Source organism: Neovison vison, chromosome 13 (assembly GCF_020171115.1).
Source record: "Neovison vison isolate M4711 chromosome 13, ASM_NN_V1, whole genome shotgun sequence".
NCBI lineage: Eukaryota > Metazoa > Chordata > Mammalia > Carnivora > Mustelidae > Neogale > Neogale vison.
In genome coordinates this window covers 56,044,732-56,065,373 of record NC_058103.1, presented here as the reverse complement: position 1 = coordinate 56,065,373, position 20,642 = coordinate 56,044,732, and positions in this window count along the sequence as shown.

Sequence of the window (20,642 nt, the reverse complement as noted above, 5' to 3'; positions counted from 1 at the left end):
AGTTAGAGCAACTGTTAATGAAGTTTATGGCTGTAAATCCATGTGCAAAAAATTAAGGTCTAAAATGTCAATGTGTTATGCATTCAACTGAAGAAAAAATATTTGAATTAAAGGGAACAATGGAACTTGGAATTAATAAAGATAGAGCAAAAATTAATGAACTAAGGTATACAATAAAGTGAATAAAAAGAACTCTTTGAAAAGACTAATAACGTGTATGTATGCTTTATAAGATAAATCAGGAAAGATAAGACAATATCCAATATCAGATAAAATGGGAGAGTACTATAAAGGCTAGTGATACTAAAAAGATAAAACTTATTATCAACAAATTTGAAACATTTAGACTTTATCATATTTCTTAAATTATATAAGATCAAAAGACACATGAAGAAAAACTATAATCCTCACTAGCTTGTTCAACTTTTGATTTGGCTCAAGTTCATCATCTCAGGGTCCCAGTTGCTTGAGGATTCCTCTCCTTCTCCTTCTGTCCCTCCCTCAGCTTGTTCTCTATCTCTATCCCTCCCCTTCTCTCTGCTAAATAAAGCCTTAAAAATATCTGCCTACAAACTAAACACCATGCCTGATTATTATTATACATTAATTATAGAAAATAATTAAAGAAGAAATATTTTCAAATTGTGCAAGAGGTTCTAGAGAATAGACAGGGAAAACATTCAAACATATTTTTGCTGAATGAATTTGACATATAACATATAAACTTTAGAAGGTGAACAACGCTGGCACCTGGGGGTTCAGTCTGTTGAACTTCCAACCCTTGGTTTGGGTTCAGGTTATGATCTCAGTGTCCTGGGATGGAGCCTGCCTTGGGCTCCTCAGCACTCTGGGTGGAGTCTGCTTGAGATTGTCTGCCTCTGTCCTTACCCCTGCTCATGCATAGGTGCTCTCTCTCTGTCTTTAAAATAAATAAAAGCTTTAAAAAATGATAAAAGGCAAACAATGTGTTTCTTTGATGCCTTTATATATTATAATATGATTGCTATTGTAGCCATATTTGCCAGTTATATAATCATTGCACAATATTGTCTGTGTTCATTACATTGTGCTTTAGATCTTGATGGTTTATTTACTCCTTGTTGCAAATTTGTTCCCTTAGACAACAACAGTCTTATCCTCCCCACCCCAAACCCCTTGTAACCACCATTTTACTGTTTTTTATGAGTTTTTCTTTTTTAGATTCTACATGTAAGTGACATCATATAGTAATTGACTTAACTCACTCAGCTTAATGTGTTCAAGGCTCATCCCTGTTGTTATGAAAGGCATGTTTTCTTTTTTTTTTCCCTAATCAAATATTATTTTATTGTTCATACATACCACATATTTTTTTGGTCATTCAACCACTGTTGAGCTTTTAGTTTTTTCCATTTCTTGGGTATTATGAATAATCGTTCAGTAAACATGGGACAGATATATCTCTCAGAAATCCTTTTTTCATTTCCTTTGGGTATATACCAGAAGTGGAATTGCTGGATTAATGATAGATCTATTTTTAATTTTGGAAGGCAACTTCAGTGCTTTCTACAGTGGTTGGACCAATTTACAATCTCAGAAGTGTGTAAGGGTTCTCTTTCACTGTATCCTCTCTATCTCCTGTTGTCTCTTGTCCTCTTGAAGATAGCCATTCTAACAGGTGTGAGCTAATACCACATTGTGGTTTTTACTTGTATTTTCCCGATGATGAGTGCTATTGAGCATCCTTTTATATGTTTGCCATTTTGATGTGCTCTTTGGAAGAATGTCTATCCAGTTCTATTTTTTAATCAGATTTTTGTATTAAGTTATGTAACTTCTTTATAAATTTTGGCTATTAACTTCTTATGTGATATATGGTTTTAAAAATTTTCTCCTATTCTGTAGATTGTGTTTTCATTTTATTAATTCTCTTACTGTGCAAAAGTTTTCAAGTTTGATGTAGTCATTTGTTGATTTTTGTTTTTATTGTTTGCACTTTTGGTACCATGTCCAAAGATAATCATTGCCAAATGAATATCAAGGAACTTCTTCCACACATTTTCTTTGAGGAATTTTATGGTGTCAGATCTTATGTTTAAATCTTTGGTCCGTTTTGAGTTAACATTCATGAGTAGCATTAAATAGGAGACCAATTGTATTGTTTTGTATTTTTTCCTGTATTCCCAGCACAATTTGTTAAAGAGACTACATTTTCCTCATTATTTTCTGGTTCCTTGATAAATATTAATTGATAGTATATGCCAGGGTTTAATTTAGGCTCTCTATTCTGTTCTGTTGATCAATGTGTCTGTTTTTGTGATAATACCATACTGTGTTTATTACTATATTTTTGGAGTATAGCTTCAAATCAGGAAGTGTGATACCTTTGGCTTTTCTTTTTTTTCCTCTCAGGATTACTTTGGCTATTTGGGTCTTTTGTGATTTCACACAAATTTAAGGATTGTTGTTATTGTTGTTTTTGTTGTTATTTTTTTATTTCTATAAAAAATGCCTTTGAAATTTTGTTGGGGATTGCATTGAATCTGGAGATGGCTTCAGGTAGTTTGGAATATTTAACAATATTCTTCTGGTCTATGATCATGGGATGTCTATCTATTTGTGTCTTCTTAGATCTCGTTCAATGAAGTCTTATAGTTTCCATTTTCATATATTTCACTTCCTTGATTAAATTTAATTCTAAGTATTGTTTTTGATGCTATTGTGAATAAGATCGTTTTCTTCATTTCTTTTTCAGTTGTTTCATTACTAGTGTAAAAAAGGCAACTGAGTTTTGCCTGGGTGGCTGAGTTAGTTAAGTTGCCCACTCCTGATTTTGGCTTAGGTCATGATGTCAGGGTCCTGGCAGAGAGCCCCATGTTGGGCTCTGTGCTCAGCGGAGAGTCAGCTTCAGGATTCTCTCTCTCTCCCTCTGGCCCTTCCCCTCTTACTGTCTCTCTCTCAAGTAAATAAATAAATCTTTAAAACAAAAGTGCAACTTATTTCTATTTTGTATCCTGTCACTTCACTGAAATTGTTGAGTAGTTTCAAGTGTTTTGATTGATACTTTGAGATTTTCTACATATATTATTAGCAGATCGGGGCAATTTTACTTATTCCTTTCTGATTTGAATGCCTTTTACTTCTGTTGTCTTGACTAATTGCTCTCTCTAATAATTTCAGTATAATAATGAATGGGAGTGATGAGAGTGGGAACCCATGCCTTGTTTCTGATCTTAGATGAAAAGCTTTCAATTTTTCCTGTTGAATATAATGTTACATATGGGTTTGCCATACATGACCTTTATTATAATGAGGTATGTTTCTTCTTTACCCATTCTGTTAAGGATTTTTAACATGAAAGTATGTTGTATTTTATCAAATATCTTTTGTGGTGATCTTGTGATTTTTATATTTTGCTGATGTATTACATTTATTGACTTACATATGTTGGATCATCCTTGAGTCCCAGGGATAAATCCTAATTGGTCATGGTATATAATACTTTTAATTTATTTTTTAATTCAATTTGCTAATATACTTGCATGCACACACACACACACACACGGCTAAGTCTTATCACAACAAAAAGGAAACAGGAAGAAAATACATCCATTGGGCAAATTCTGTGGAAAAAAATGTAGGCTTCTATGTTCTTCCATGTCTGGTTTTGGATAGAATTCATTTTTCTCTCTAACCCTGAAATTCAGGGACAAATGCAATGTGTCACTTCCCGGGGAAGCATGTTTGAGCTTGATTCCCTGGTGTTCCTGGAGGACACATCCCATAAGCACATGCTGCTACGTGATCAGCCATAGTAACTGAGACTCAGGACCCTCAAAATGAAACCTAGTATACATCCTTAACCTTGGTGTTAATCAGATCAACAATACCTTGTGCAAAGCAATTCTAACAAGTTGATCAGAACAACTTATTACTCCAGATTTAAAGAATTATTAGTCATTAACATAAAGAACTTTCTAAGGAGCACATTCTCAGGAATTAGCCAAGGTCCATTGTGGTTCCAGGGAGTTTTGAGGACAAGCAAGGACTAGAGTAAACAGACTTGTTACCTTAATTCTTTCTTCATGGGATCCCTTCCTCCCACCAAAAATTAATTTCTAGTAGAGTGTAGGTTTAAATAGGAAAGTAAAGTAACCAAACTTACAGCAGATAATAGATATCTCCTTTATCATAGGATTAGGACAGATTTCTTAATTGGGGAACATAGTGTATAACCATAAATCGGAGAGTGATAGGTTAGATTTAAATTGATAATTTCTGTTCACCAAAAGATGGAGTTAACATATGTAAAAAGAAAGGCACAGATTTAGGGAGGCATTTATAAGACACATTCCCAATGGAGAATTTGTAGCCAGTATATATAAAGAATGCCTATAAGTCAATTATAAGTCCAGCAGAGAAAATGCAAAATACTCTGGCTTCACAAAAAAGAATATCCAAGTAGGCAGTAAACATGAAAGTTTATTAAACCTCATTAGTAATCAAGAAATGCAAATTAAAATCACAGTGAGATATTACTATTTTATTATATTAATATATTATATATATAAAATATTACTATTTTATTTTTTTTTTCAAAAAAAAGTCACTGTTCAAATTTTATTTGGTATTTTAGTTGGTACAACACTTAGTTGGTTGTATGGTCTTTTTACATTATATGGCAATGTACACTATATTCTGACATACATGGTACATGAAGTAAGAACCTTTGGAACAGTTACTCATGATACATGCAATAATGAATTTGTACACTGGAGCTCAGGATGTGACTAACTGGAAAAGTTGGACTAGGCATGTTGGGTGAAGGAACCACAAGTCCTAGAACACACAGGAAATATGCATCTGGTTTGAAAAGCACCTGCTGCATATGCAATGTTGGCAGTGGTGCCTCTGAGATGAACCCATTTAGGACTATAAAGGCAGGTATCATCCAGCATTAGGGTATAGTTGTAGGATTTGCTGAACCATTCATATTTAGAAATTTAGGAAACTGATGTTTTTTCTTTAGGCCATTTTGATATTATTTAAGTAACAGATCAGATAATAAGGACAATGTACACAACCTCCAACTAAAACCCTGTCGTAGTCTAGACAGTGAAGTGGTACATTAGAAAACCAGAATGACTAAAGTTCAAATGCTTAAAATTAAGAAATATTGGTGACAGTATGGACATATTAGAATTCTTGGGCACTGCTGATCAAAATGGGATTTTATGCAGCCATTTTGGAAAGGTAATTGTCATTATTTACTAATGTTAATATATTAATGTCCTTTGACTTAAAAATTCTATTCCTGAAACTATGGCTAACATAAATGCATGCATTACCAAAAGTTACACACCAAAGAAATATCCATATGGGGCAAAAAATGAAAAAAATTAAGAGGTACATCAGTTAGAAGAATAGATAAAGAATTATGGCTTATTTATGCAGTATAAGTTTACACAACAATAAAAATAAATAAAGCCCACTTGCATGTCTCAGTGTGGGAGAATTTCACAAACATAGTGATGAGTGTAGAGGTAGTCAGCTAGGTATAAACATATGTTATGTAATTCAATTTTTATAACATCAAAACAAGTAAAATTATTAATGCAATCTCGATACCTGTTTACTGACTGCTTTATGAAGGGAGAAATGATAAGTATTGGATAAAAGAAAGGAAATTTAGAAATGCTGGCATTATGTTTGTTACACTTCACAATAGAAAAATGTTTAAAACATTATTAATAACATTAATTAAAATACTAGTGACCATCTGGGGCACCTGGGTGGCTCAGTGGGTTAAGCCACTGCCTTTGGCTCCGGTCATGATCCCAGGGTCCTGGGATCGAGTCCCGCATTGGGCTCTCTGCTGAGCGGAGAGCCTGCTTTCCTCTCTCTCTCTCTCTCTCTCTCTCTCTGCCTGCCTCTCTGCCTACTTGTGATCTCTCTCTGTCAAATAAATAAATAAAATCTTAAAAAAAAATACTAGTGACCATCTTTTACTGAGCACATTGCCTGATTTATCTCATTTTATTTTAGAAATACTCCAGGAAAGTATATATTCATGCTTCTTTAAATGCAGGAAATTCAAAACAAACATAGTTATTTTGATTAAAAATGAAATTCATTATGAGTACATGAAGTAGTTTGAAATGCTGAAGGAAAAACAACCAGACTTTGGAAGGCACACAAGCCAGAACAACTATTAGGATTCAGTTTTCAGTAATGAATCAACATGTTCTTCTGAAGGCAACACTGGAAAAAAATCAGCTCAAGTAATTTCTTTCCTTTTGTCACTATATTAACTTCTTATTGCAGCTGTAACAAATTACCACATACTTAGTGGCTTCAAGCCACACATATTTATTCTCTTATAGTTCTAGAAGTCAGAAGTAAAAAGTGTCTCTACGAGTCTTTGTTCTTCTACAGGCTATGGTGGGAACTCTTGTTTTCTTACCTATTCCAGTTTCTAGAAACCACCTACATTCCTTAGCTCAAGACCATATCCTTCATCTCTAAAACCAAGAGTATGCTTTTATCTCTCCTCCCTGACATCTACTTCCATCCTCACATGTTTCCTCTAACTCATCTTCCTGCTTCTCTTTTAGAAGAAATTTGTGATTGTATGGGGATGGCCCAGACAATGGAAGATAATCTTTCCTTATCAAAACCCTGCAAGTCTCTCAATTTGCAAGATAATATATTCACAGGTTTCAGGGATTAGGATATAAATATCCTGGGTGGTAGAAGTGGGGTGTATTTTCAGCATGCCACAGTCATTTTGATTAAAATGAGCCTTTTAGAAAGAAAGTGTATTATGATTATTTTATATGCCTAAATTTTTGGCAGGGCAAAGTGCCATGATTGAACAGGCCATCAAATCCATATCATGGTATTTCAGGAATTGCTGTTATCAAACAAAAAATATTAGGTTAAATTCAGAGCAGATCAACAACACCTGCACAAATCACAGATTTTTATAGGGTGTGATTTGGATAATATTGGGTATTATGTTGTGGTCATTTCAAAGTAATATGATAGTCATACTGCACAAAATTTAGTATGGATATCAAGGCTGATGCCACCATTCATGCTTTAAGAGGGTACATAAAGGTCTATTACTAACTAATGAGGTTTTCTGGGAGAAGGAGTACTGACTCTCAAGCAGGTCTGAAATGGTTTGTGATCCCGTGGAAGAGAGATTGGCTTAGATTTTACTGTGGTTAGAGGGTAGGAATGTGTTGATGATTTTCATGTATATGCTGCCTGGGGCCAAAGGAGAGAGTATGCAGGGTCTTTTATCAACTTGCCCAGGTATAGGGTAGAAGGGGAAGATGAGTATAGGCTTGAAACCTGTAAGAAGTTAAAATTAACAAGTAAAGTCATATGCTTTATTACTTATAGTGACATTTTCCCAATAATACCCATGTCTTCTATTATATTAAATTCTCTTCTTCACGAGATCCCTGAGGGAAATTTCTACACAGAGAAATAAGATGCAAGTTAGAAGTATCTTATTAGCAACAAAAACTATCCTGGTGATAATGTGGTGACAAAATACTTAATCCTAAATTAAAATATTTAATGTCGCCCTTACCAATATTTTAGAAATAAAAACAAGACCATATTAAATATGCATCATTAGACATTACTGGGACTAATTCTTTCCTTTGATTTTGCTCTATTGACTTCCCATTAACTTTTCAAATCATTCATTGATGATTTTACCGGTTGATTTACCAGTTGGTTCACAGACTTGACCTTTTCATTATCAACAGCTACTCCACTTTGGAAATCTGATTTCAAGTTTTCAATGTACAAGTCTAAGATTGGAAACTACAAAATGTCTAAAAGAAAAGGGGAAAAGCTTCATGACAATGGTATTTGCAATGTATTCTTGGATATCACACCAAAAGCACAAGCAACAAATCAAAATAATTTAGTAGGGCTATATAAAACTAAAAAGCTCTGCACAGCAAAGGAAATAAGAGATCATCTAAGAAATAGAATAAAGTATTTGCAAATCATGTATTTGAATAGGGATTACTATTCAGAATATTAACTCCTACAATTCAGTACCTGGTTAGAAAATGGGCAAAGGACCTGAGTAAACATTTCTTCAGAGAAGATACACAAATGGCCACCAGGTATATGAAAAAATTATTCAATGTCTCTACTCATCAGGGAAATGCAAAACCACAATGAGCTAGCAACTCACATGTGTTCGGATGGCATATGTATATATGTATGTTTGTGTGTGTGTGTATATATATATACACATAGATACGTGTATATATTTATATATAATGTATATATATGTATATATGTATAACTGTATTTGTATACAGTATTGGCAAAGATATGGAGAAATTTGAACCCTTGTATGCTTTTGGTGGGAATGCAACAAGGCTGCAGCCATTGTGGAGAATAGTATTGAGGCTCCTTAAAAAATTAAAACTACCAGGGTGCCTGAGTGGCTCAGTGGGTTAAGCCGCTGCCTTCGGCTCAGGTCATGATCTCAGAGTCCTGGGATGGAGTCACCCATCGGGCTCTCTACTCAGCAGGGAGCCTGCTTCCTCCTCTCTCTCTCTCTGCCTGCCTCTCTGCCTACTTGTGATCTCTGTCGAATAAATAAATAAAATCTTAAAAAAAAATAAAATAAAAATAAAAATTAAAACTACCATATGATCCAGCAATCCCATTTCTGAGTAGGCAGCCAGCAGAATTGAGATAAAGATATCCAAGAGGGGTATCTGTATCCCTGTGTTCATTGCAGCATTATTTATAGTAGACAAGATACAGAAACAACCATAACATCCATTGATAAATGAATGCATAAATAAAATGTATTATGTACATGCAAATGGATATTTTTAACCTTAAAAAAGAAGGATATCAACGTGAATAAATCTGGAGGACGTGCTAAGTGAAAGAAGACAGTCGTAGAAGAACAAATACTAAAATTCTATTTATATAAGGTATCTAAAATAGAATTATGGAAACAGAATAGAATGGTAGTTGTCAGGGACTAAGAGGATGGGGAACAGAGGATTTGCTGCTCCATGGGTATAAAGCATCAGTGATAAAAAATGAGTAAGTTATAGAGATATACTGTACAAAATTATATCTCTAATTAAAAATACTCTATTGCCTCCATAAAAGTCTGTTGAGGGTACATCTCATGTTAAATATTCTTAGCATAATAAAAAAATGGACAAAAAAGTTAATTGAATATTAATACAAGGTAGAATGATTAAAAAAAAAGCTATGAAAGTCATGAAATGCTGAGCACAGAATAACAGCAACATTGTATGGAAAGTTAGAAATACAAGTAAACACATGAATGGTATTTAAAGTTCATGCATTACTGTAAGTTAAGAAGATAAAAATAAATAGCATGAAACACTTGAATTATTTAATGTTTGAATCAATATCTAAAGATTGATATGTAACCTTATGCCTTAAGAATAGAAATGCATCTTCTCAAGCATGATAGATCATTTATAATCATTTATCATAGTCTAGAAAATACTGTATTTCATTTCATTGCTAGAGTAATAATTTTACAACTCTTATTTTTAAATTCTACATCTTAATATTGGAACTTTAAAGGAAAAAAAATTACTTGGGTATTTAGAAATAGTTGTATAAATGGCTGAATTAAGCAAACTAGAAAATAATACAGATAAGAACATTAACAAAACCCATGAGATAGAGTCAAAGCTGTTTTCTGTAGTCTATTCATAAGTTAAGTGTTTTTTAATGAAAAGAATAAATAGGGGGTGCCTGGGTGGCTCAGTTCTTAAGTGTTTGCCTTCAGCTTGGGTCATGACTCCAGGGTTCTGGGGTTGAGCCCGACATCAGGCTCCCTGCTTGGCGGGAAGCCTGCTTTCTCCCTCTCCCACTCCCCCTGCTTGTGTTCCCTCTCTCACTGTGTCTCTCTCTGTCAAGTAAATAAATAAAATCTTAAAAAAAAGAATTATTAGAACTAAGCATTCTATTCAGGCATGTAGAAAAAATAAAGAAAGGTGGAAGAAAAATAATATAGAAATAGAAACATAGTAAGATAAAAATAAGTCAAATTTCTATAGAATTGATAGCTAAGACCAAGAATAGGTTTTCCAATATAACAAGTCTATGTCCAATTTAATCAAAGAAAAATAGAAGGAAAATAAATTATAAAATATATATAATCACATTAAAAAAAAGAAAAAAAAAGAAAATTAAGACAAAGTATTTTATTTGAATAATGAAGAAAATGTGGTGAAATAGAATTGTCTGATAACATTGGAAATATAGCTGAGTTCACTGAAAAGAAAACCAGAGATAAAATGGAAGAAATTGAAACACTTTAAAACAAACAAAAAAGCAAAAACAAAAACAGCTAAACAGCTAAATGTTTTATTATATATATGGTAACAAAATTTTTAAGAGGTCAAGGTAGAATTCCACCTTTAATTCTAAATGTCATGCTCCCAACCACCTCACTTTTGATTTGGGATCCTCACCATTACTATTGAAACCAGATAAAGTGAAATCATCCCAGTCAGAACCAACATTTTATATTAAGTAGTGGAGGACAAAATGACTCTATCCAAGAAATAATAAGCCAAATTACAGGAGGTGACTCATACCTGACAAAGTTTAGGCAAATATTGAAATTCCATAATTAGTTCCTAAAAATTGGAAGTCAAATGTTGACTATTGGGTGTAATGGATTGTGTTGATAGGTTACCTTATACCAAGCCACACTTTTCTGTAGTAAACTCTTTGATCAGAAATTTTATTTAAGTTTTGCCTCTATAAGGTTGGACTATAGTTGTTTTGGAAGATTATCACGGAAAATATTGATTTTAAGTTGTAGTAGTTATTTTATAATGTGAATTTTTATACTTGTGCTGAATTTAGGAAATTAAGTGGCAAATATTTCAAACTTTTATATGATAAACATTACAAGATAATTCACTATTCCTGTTTAACGTTCATAAGTGGTCATTAAGAAGGTCGTTTGGGAGAAAAAAAGTTACATTTCACAAAACATTTTCTACCTTTTGCTATTAAAAACTATCTAATTAGTGCTCGCTTCGGCAGCACATATAATAAAAACAATCTAATTAAATGTCCATTTTGCTCTTCCTAAGAGGCCTTTTCCACTTTTGTAGGTATAACCCCCAGATCCCCACTAGATTCTGAAAGTAAAGACTGGAGAGAAATCTCCCTCCTGTTGCCAGCAGAGACAGGAAAACTGACCACCGTTAATATACCAGGAAGTTAAAGGTCTGCCTTCTAAGGGAAATTATTTTAGCCAGACTTCTATGACCTGGGAGAAAACAGACAGCTCCTGTCTCATTCAGCAGTGTTGGGTGTGGGCGGTGACTCTAGGGAAATTTCTCCAAGTCACAGTTCAAAAACTCAGGCCCCCTAGAAAGCTAAGATTTATTCTTAAAACTATAGTTTGTTTTCCATTCCCCTACACCTCACTGCCAAACCAACTGTTAGTGGATTACTGAGAGAGCTGCAAGACACTATTTAAGAAGTTCTAATGAAACCCAAAGACAACAGGGAAGGAAAAAAGAAACATGTGAGGAAACTTAAGCCTTGGGCATCTATACTTATTCATCTACCATTGCATACCAGCAACAAACCACATTAATGTAAAATCTCATATTAAAAACCTAATCAACCTAGTTCTTACTTCCTGCTGTATTCTGTTCAGCACTCACCAAAAATGTATAAGGTAAACTAAATAGCAAAGAAAAAGCCCTGGTGGTTTCACTAAGCTGAGGACAAAGTATTCACTGGACTACTGGAGCTGATCCGCTTCAGTGCGAGATGAACAGAGTGTAGTTGTCCCACTCCTTGAGTAGATTTGTTGGTCATCTCATATTTGCCTCGATTAACTTTGGCTATTTTTCCGCTGATTCCTAGGCTATTCCCAATTGCCTCACTGGTGTGCTGCTTAAAAAATAAAAGACTGACAAATAAAGACAGCCCTCTTTGGGTCCATGAAATGTGGAAACAAATCATGGCTACTTATGAAAATGTGGAGGCCAATCAGGTGGGAGTCCACAGTAAAAGGTGTCTCTTGGATACAGCTGACTGTGATTAAGTTGCTGATCAAGTTAGTACTCCTCAGACCAGTGTCTAGATCAGCCATCACAATGGACATGGCAACACATCCACCCTTATAAAACTGAGCTACAGGGGTGCCTGGGGGCTCAGTTAGTTAAGCATCTGCCTTTGGCTTGGGCCATAATCCCAGAGTCGTGGGATCAAGTTCAACCTCAAGCTCCTTGCTCAGCGGAGAGCCTGCTTCTCCTGCCTGCAGCTCTCCCTGCTTGTGTGCACCCTCTGACAAATAAAATCTTAACAAACAAACAAACAACAACTGAGTTACCATTGTATGATAGACCAGTGACTCCTACTAAAGTTTACCAGGTTGCTCATGTTGGAGGATATCTTCTTGTAGTAGCTGTTTCCCATGCTTGCTCCACATCTGCAATTGACTACCTCAGGTCTTGGTCCCTAGCTCAGGGCTAGAGATCATGTCTTACCACTGCCTGTACTTTGCCAGGTTATTATTATTACAGTCTGACCAACTGACCCCAGCCTCAAAATGGTGCCCCTTGAAATGAATCTTTATACTTTTTCTAGTATATTAATGATTTACAGTCCGACAGTGGTACTCTTTTATCACAAAAGTGATTCAACAATAGGCTGATAGAGGATTCAATGGTCCTTCCATACTTCCTGCTGTCTACTGGTATATTTTATTGTTGCACATTGGAATATGTTTCTCCAAAATTAACTCAAAAATATTTCTTACTCTACATACTTAACCCTCTTCTGGTCCATACACTTTGTAAGCCGTTTGCTCACTGAATGCAGGTGCTTTCAGAAAGTCATAATCTCTTCTCGGTTGCCTACTGGGTGATGATCTATATAATGTTGGAATATTATATAAGCCTATTTTTAAAAAAATCATTATTTCAGGCTCCCTTCTTTCTGATAGGGAAACCAGTCTTATGTTTGTTCCAGTTCTTATTTTTTTCTTAGATATTCTATTAAATAATACAAGTAAATGGTAATGAAGAACTTTATATAAGCCACTAAATGAATAGATCTTTACAAATTAAGCACAAATTATTATGATTTTTTTTGTAGCTGTTTCTCTTGATATTTTTGCTTTTTCCTCTGACTGGAAGTGGTCTTCAGAAAAATATCACACATATGAATAACAGTTGAGATTTCTGAGCTCTACCAAATGGTGGAACAAATGGGTACATAAATACTTGCATTTTTAGGATGCAGAACATAAAGCCAACCACAGAGTAGACACAACAGGCCATTAGCTTCTACAAACATCAGTTTCCTCCTTTGGACCCCAATATTAAATATAATTAAATAAGGTGGCCATTAGTCATTTCCTCACTTTGACATAGATATGTGCCCCATCACTACTGACAGTGACTCTAGATTTTAGGTCTATTTCTGTTTGGACGATGCATATTTTTTCCTGTACTCATTACCAATTTTAGTTTTTTAGAAAAACCTGATTTATTCCAGTCTGGGTCCTTTTATTTCACTTACTTTTTGTTGGCTTATTGCCTTAGTTTGGCAGTTAAGATTCTGGATCAAGTTGCATGATTCTTAACTAGATATGAACTTGTAAACAGCATTTGAGTCTCATTATTTCTTGGCTTTGGTGTCCTGGTTACACCTGTTTGGATTCATCCCACCATATTTCCCTACTTTTATGGAAATAGATTAAACAGTGCTCAAAAAGCCATTTTCTTAATGCATTAATGAGTTAGTAAGAAAATCCTCACAGGTGTTTGACCTTCTTTCTTCAATTTTTCCCACTTTGCATGACTGAGAGGCTAGAGTCTTATTGTCCCAGGAAATGATTGGGCCCATAACTATGAAGGAGGAGAGTAGATTTCAAGGATGTTAGTTTTGTTAATAAAGCTAAATCTGTCAAGATACTTTTTTTTTAATATCTTTAATATCTTTTAATATCTTGGCATTTGTGCATCCCTTGTACACTTCAGCAAAATTATGTTTTGATGATAGAGAATAAGAGGACATAGAGTCATTTTCTGTATGTTCCTTAGTTCATACAGAAAAAAGAGGGAGCATGTTTATTTACCAGTCAGTATCCTTTGTAATGCTTTATTTCAACAATGCATATATGCTTGGAGGTTTTTAAGTCAGTATATCAAAAGTTAAAGGTATATGAATTGATGATATATTCTGTTCAAGGATGATCTTAATAAACTTTGAAAATTAATCTTCAGACTCTCTCTATCCTTGGGATCCCACTCTACTAAAGTACATAAATCACAGATGAAATACAGCCTGATATAGCAAGGGGAAAACCCTAATATAGATTACTTTGCAGCGGTTTTCCATATTCTGTTCCCTTTCATTTGTCATGATTTACCTTAGTACAAACACTGAGAGTCCCATAATTTTTTATAGCAGCTATTTAAACATAAATTAATTTATGAAAATTTGCTAATAGTTTCCTTTCTCTGATGATGTAATTACTTTTGATCAGGGTCCTTTTAGAGACCTAGTAGCTTACATCACAAGAATAAGAATAGCAGGGAATTTACCATCTTACAGTGGATCATGTAATATTTTATTCTTTACAAAACATGTCCCATAATGAGAAGTTACTCTGTATCTACAACTGGTTCTTTTCTAACCACATATCAAACTTCCTCCTATTATCCAACCCTTGTAGCTTGAATGGCAATTGTTTTGTTTTTCTAGGCACCTTGATTCATCTCTCAAGACTTTCTCATAAATTATTTCCACATAAATATATATATAGGAAGAAACATTAATGCTATAAAACATTTTAAATATTAACCATTAGGCAAATTAAAGACATTACATAAAATAACAAATATATTATATTTAAAATATTTCAAAAGTATTTTTAATTATTACCAAATAGTGAAGACAACTGATAAATTTTCACTGAAGAGACACTCTCCTCCTCAACATTTTTTCTGAATTTTTATAAATAACAATGTTTCTGGTTAAGTTCCTACATTTTAAAATTTATTAGAATATACTTGACATACATTGTTGTATTTCAGGTGTATGATATAATCCATAGATCATTTTATGTATTAATGCTCACCATGATACATGTAGTCCTGTATAAAGTTATTCAATAGGATTGATACAGTCCCTATGCTTTTCCTTTCATCTCTATGACTAATATTTGGAAGTATTTACTTCTTAATTCCCTTCACCTATTTTGCTCATCTTCCCCACCCACCTCCCCTCTGGCAACCACCAGTTTTCTGTGGTTTTTTGTTTGCTTGCTTTTAGAGTCCTACATATAAGTGAGATCATATGATATTTGTCTCTCTCTGACTAATTTCACTTAGCGTGATTCTCTTTAGGTCCATCCACCTTATCATAAATGGCAAAATATCATTTTTTTTAATGGTGAAGTAGTATTAAATTTTTGTGTGTGTGTGTGTGTGTGTGTGTATGAATGTGTACCATATCTTCTTTATCAATCCATCAAATGGACTCTTGGGTTGCTTCCCATATTTCGGTTATTATAAATAACCTTGCAATACATAGGGATGCATATTATCTTTTGGATTGGTGTGTTTAGTTTTGGGGAGAAGGTAAACACCCAAAAATAGTGTTACTGGATCATATGGCATTTCCATTTTTAATATTTTGAGGAAAATCCATACTGTTTTCCACAGTGATTGCACCAATGTAGGTTCCCACAGAAAGTGCTTAAGTTTCCTTTTCTCTGCACCTTTGCCAACACTTGTTATTTCTTGACTCTTTGATACTATGTATTCTGACTGGTGTGAGGTGATAACTCATTGTGGTTTTATTTAGTATTTCCCTTATGATTAGTGTTGTTGAGCATCTTTTCATGTGTCTGTAGACTCTATGTCTTTTTTGGAAAAATATCTATTGAGGTTATCTTCCTATTTTTTAGTAGGTTTTTTTTTTTTGATGTTGAATTCTATGAGTTATTTCTATAATTTGGATATTAAACCCCTTATCAGATATATGACTTACAAATATCTTCTCCCAGTATCTTCTCCCATTCAGTGGGTTACCTTTTAGTTTTGTTGATGGTTTCCAGTGCTGTGCAAAAGCCTTTTATTTGAGTGTAGTGCCAGTAGTTTATTTTTGCTTTTGATTCCCATTCCTAAAGAACCATACCATAAATATGTTGGTAAGGCTGATGTCCAAGAGGTTACTGCCCATGCTTTCTTTTAGAAATTTTATGGTTTGGGGTCACACATGGGTCTTTAATCCTTTTTAAGCTTATTTTTGTGTATGGTATAAGAAAGTAGTCCAGTTTTCATTCTTTCATTTATTCTTTTGCATGTAACTGTCCAGTTATCCCAACATCATTTATTAAAGCGACTGTCTTTTCCCCACTGTATGTTCTTGCCTCCTTTGTCATAGGTCTCTTATTTTAACCTTTAGAAGGTATAATTCATATATAAAAAATCACATGCATTTAATGTATACAACTTGATTAATCTGGTCTTGTGATACTATTACCACTGTCAAGGTACTAATCATACCCATAACCCCCAATATTTCCTTTTTTGCATGTGTATGGTAAGAATATTTAATATGAGATCTACTTTTTTTTTTAAAGTACACAATACTGTATAATAAATTTTAGGTAGCACTGTGGTGTAGCCCATTCAGCTAGGTTTGGTTATGTAATAGAGTTCTCATAAATGATGTGTGAAGGCAATCGTGATGATCTGATTTTAGTTAAGGCTACTAAAGGTAATATATTAGCAAAGTTCCCTAGAAAGTGCTCCTCTCTGTTTGTCCTTCCTTCTTGCAACCTGGAAAATATATGTGACATGAGAAAAGCCTTCTTAAATTTGAAGATGATACTCAATAAATCCTAGGATATTATAGCTGTGAGACCAAAAGTGTCTGTGTTTTTGATAATCACAGAGGAGCCATAGGAGCCTTGTGCTTCTTCAGGACTTTTGTTAGTCTTTATTTACACACATGCATATATAACATTTACATGTTAATTATACTTTTCTGTAGGCTTTTTACTTTCTGCAGCTGCCTAATTCAAATGCATGCACTAATTCTGGACAAATAGATTAAATAATCTCACTGGTGGGAGTTTCTGTTTCTGCGTTTAGGGACAATTAATCAAATGTATTAAAATACCTAAAAGTTGTGCATATTAAGTACCCGTATGCATACACGTAGGTTGTTTTCTTTTAACTCTTTAACTTCTTATCCCCTAGACTTTTTTCTCCAGTTTCATTGAGATATGATTTACATTAGATACTGTTTAAGGTGTACAACATGTTGACATGATATATTTACATATTGCAAAATGTTTACCAACACAGTATTAGTTAACACCTGAATCATATCACTTAATTGCCATTTCTGTTTTGTGTGTTTGTGTGAGGATATTTAGTATCTATCTTCTTAGAAACTTGTTAAGTATAATCTTTTTGATGTACCTTAGATCTCCAGAACTTATTAATCTTATGGCTAGACTTTTATACTCTTTGACTAACATTTCCACTCTTTCACTAGCCTGCGGCTTTGATAACCACCACTATAGTCAATTTCTATGAGGTGGACATTTTCAGATTCCACGTATAAATGATACCATACAGAACTTGGCTTTCTCTGACTTATTTCACTTAGAATTATAAACCCAAGCTCCTTACTGTTGTAAATGACAGGATGCCCTTCTTTCTCATGGTTAATTAATGTTCCATAGTTTTATATACTATATCTTCATCCCTTCATCCACTGACTGACAGTTTGTTTCCATGTCTTGGCTATTGTGAATAACACATCAGTGAACATGGAATGCAGATATCTCTTCATTATCTTGTTTTTCCATGTCATGAAATAATTATTTTGGCTTCTCCTAGTAATACATTCAAATACCAGTCCTTCTTTATTATGTTCCATGCTGCCACTCTGATTTAAACCCAAAACCACCATAATTTTTCTTCTGGGCTAGTGGAATAAAATAAGAGGTCTTCTTTCTCTTATTTCTGCCTTCTCTTATTCATAAAGGTTGGAGATGTTGGAGTTGTTATTTTAAAACAGCTCTCCCCAGAACTGCACACCTGTTTTTATTTTTATTTGATTGCCCCCTTTTCACTTTAAATTTAGTTGTCTCATGCCTCTCTCCCTTACTAATTATTAGCATGTTATTACAAGGGCTCATTTCTATTTTGTTGTTGTTGTTTCTGAATCTAAAATCTTATTATAGCATCTGGCACATAGGAAGTACTTAATATACATCTGTTAAGTGGGTGAATGGATCTTAAAACTTAGAATAAACCTGTATATTTAATTTTTGCAGAGTGTTTAAATTATGGGGAAGCCATTTAATAGACACTAAGCTGCTGTATAAATAATTATGTAGAATCTTTTATTTTATATATACTTTCTAGAAGAGTTTTACTTTCATTAAAAAATTGTGAGGATTGTGCAGGGTTTTCACATAAGCGACACACAGTTTGGACTATTAACATTATTCCATTCATACGGTATGATACATTTGTTACAAATAATGAATCTTTATACATTATTATTAACTAAATATACTTAACTCAGATTTAAAAAAAAAATTACTGAATGTCCTGTTTTGCTTCCAGGACATCTGGAATACTACTTTATTCATATTATTCATCATTCAAATTCATTCATCATTTCTCCTTTGACTACATTTGGCTGTGAAAGTTTCCCAGATCTTCCTTGTCTTCAATGATCTTGATAGCTTGGAGGAGCACTGGCCAGGTACTTTATAGAATGTACTTCTCTTGAGATTTGTCATATGTTTTCCTTACTATGATTCCAAATTTATGACTTTGGAGAGGAAAAACACAGAGGTTACCTATTATTTTCATCACATTATATCAAAGGTATGTATGTACTATCAAATGTGACTTAGCAGCACTGATGACCTTGAATACTGGACTGAAGTGGTATTTGTCAAACTTCTTTACCACAAAGGGAGTCTTTTTGTTGTTTTTCTTTTTCTTTTTATGCTCTACTCCTTGGAAGGAAATTATAATGTGTAGCCCACATGTGAAAAAGAGGGAATTATGCTTTGCCTCCTTGAAGACAGAATACCTATGTAAATTGTTTAAAATTTTTCTATTTGTAGATTTGTCTTTTCTTCTCCACTTGTTTTTATTCAAGTTATTTATTTATATTAGTATGGACCTGTGTACTTATTTAAAATCTTGAGTTAGAATTCAATGCAACATTATTGATTTTGCTATTCAAATTATTGAATAGCTGTGACCTTGGATTTTTCGCTTATTTCCTATCCTTGTGGGTATTGTTTTGTTTTGTCCTGAGTGTTTCCTTACTTTCTGATCCTATAAGATCATCCAAACTCATGTTGTATATTCCCTATCTTCATCCAGGTTTATCAGTCATTTCTCCAAGGATACATTTTCTTTTCTTTTCTTTCTTTCTTTTTTTTTTTTTTTTTTTTTTTTTGACTCATTGAATGATGTTAGAAATCAAAATTTAGTTGCTAGGTGTCTTATTAGCCATGTGGTTGTAATTGCTTTTAGATTTTCTCAGCTAGCAGAGTAAGGAAATGTGTGTGTATACTAACATGTGTGTATACACACATATCTTTCAATATATCTTTATGTAACAATCAGTATTTATGTTAAGCTAAAAGTGAGGTCATAATGACTTCTTAAACTCTAATGAATCTATTATCAAATGAATCATTCTTGTCCTCTCTCCTTGCTTGTTTGTAATTTCCCACTTCAATAGTGAAAAACCTGGCTCCAGTCATCTGCCGAACATATACTTAATGTGTCTCTACGTCTATATGTATATATGTATAGTAGTATCAGAATTGTCAGTCTATACTGTCTGGGGTTTAACTTTATCAACTAGAGTACAGTGTTTATGAGCAGTTTATTTGTTTTGTGTTTTACAGACCACTCATTTCCAAATGTAGTTTGGTACCTTTTTTTCTTACTTTCTTCGCTGAGATTATTTCATACATTTGTAATATATTTTGGTTCTTGCTTACATCATAGAATGAGTTAGGATTAGGAAGTGTTCCCCCTGCTTCTGTTTTTTTTTTTTTTCTTTTGCAAGAGATTCTGAGAATTAGTATTTTTTTCTGAATTGTTCTTTACATTTGTAAAACAATCTGGGCCTTTTTATTTCTTTTGGAGGGTGTATTCATTACTGAATCAATTTCTTCAGTAGGTATTGGACTGTTAAGATGATATATCTTTTGTTGTATGCTATTTGGTCACACATATATTTCACAGAATGGGTTCTTTTTACCTAAGTATTAAATTTGTGGACATTGTGCTGTACACAGTATTTTTATTGTCAACTATTTTTAATAAATATGTACAATTGATATATACTTTGAGGGGGAAATGGTCAACACTGTCTTCCTTTCCACTTTCAATTGATGCATTAGAAGTGATGGAGGAAAATGTCTCCATTGGATTATGGAAAAACTAAGGTTTAACCTGGATTCTAAAACAAATTTTGGTCACTAGTAATTTTAAGAATGATAAAAAGCTCATATGTATATATTCGTTCTTCTAACAGTATAAAGAATTAGTAGGATTTTTAAATTAAAGCATAGTCTTTCA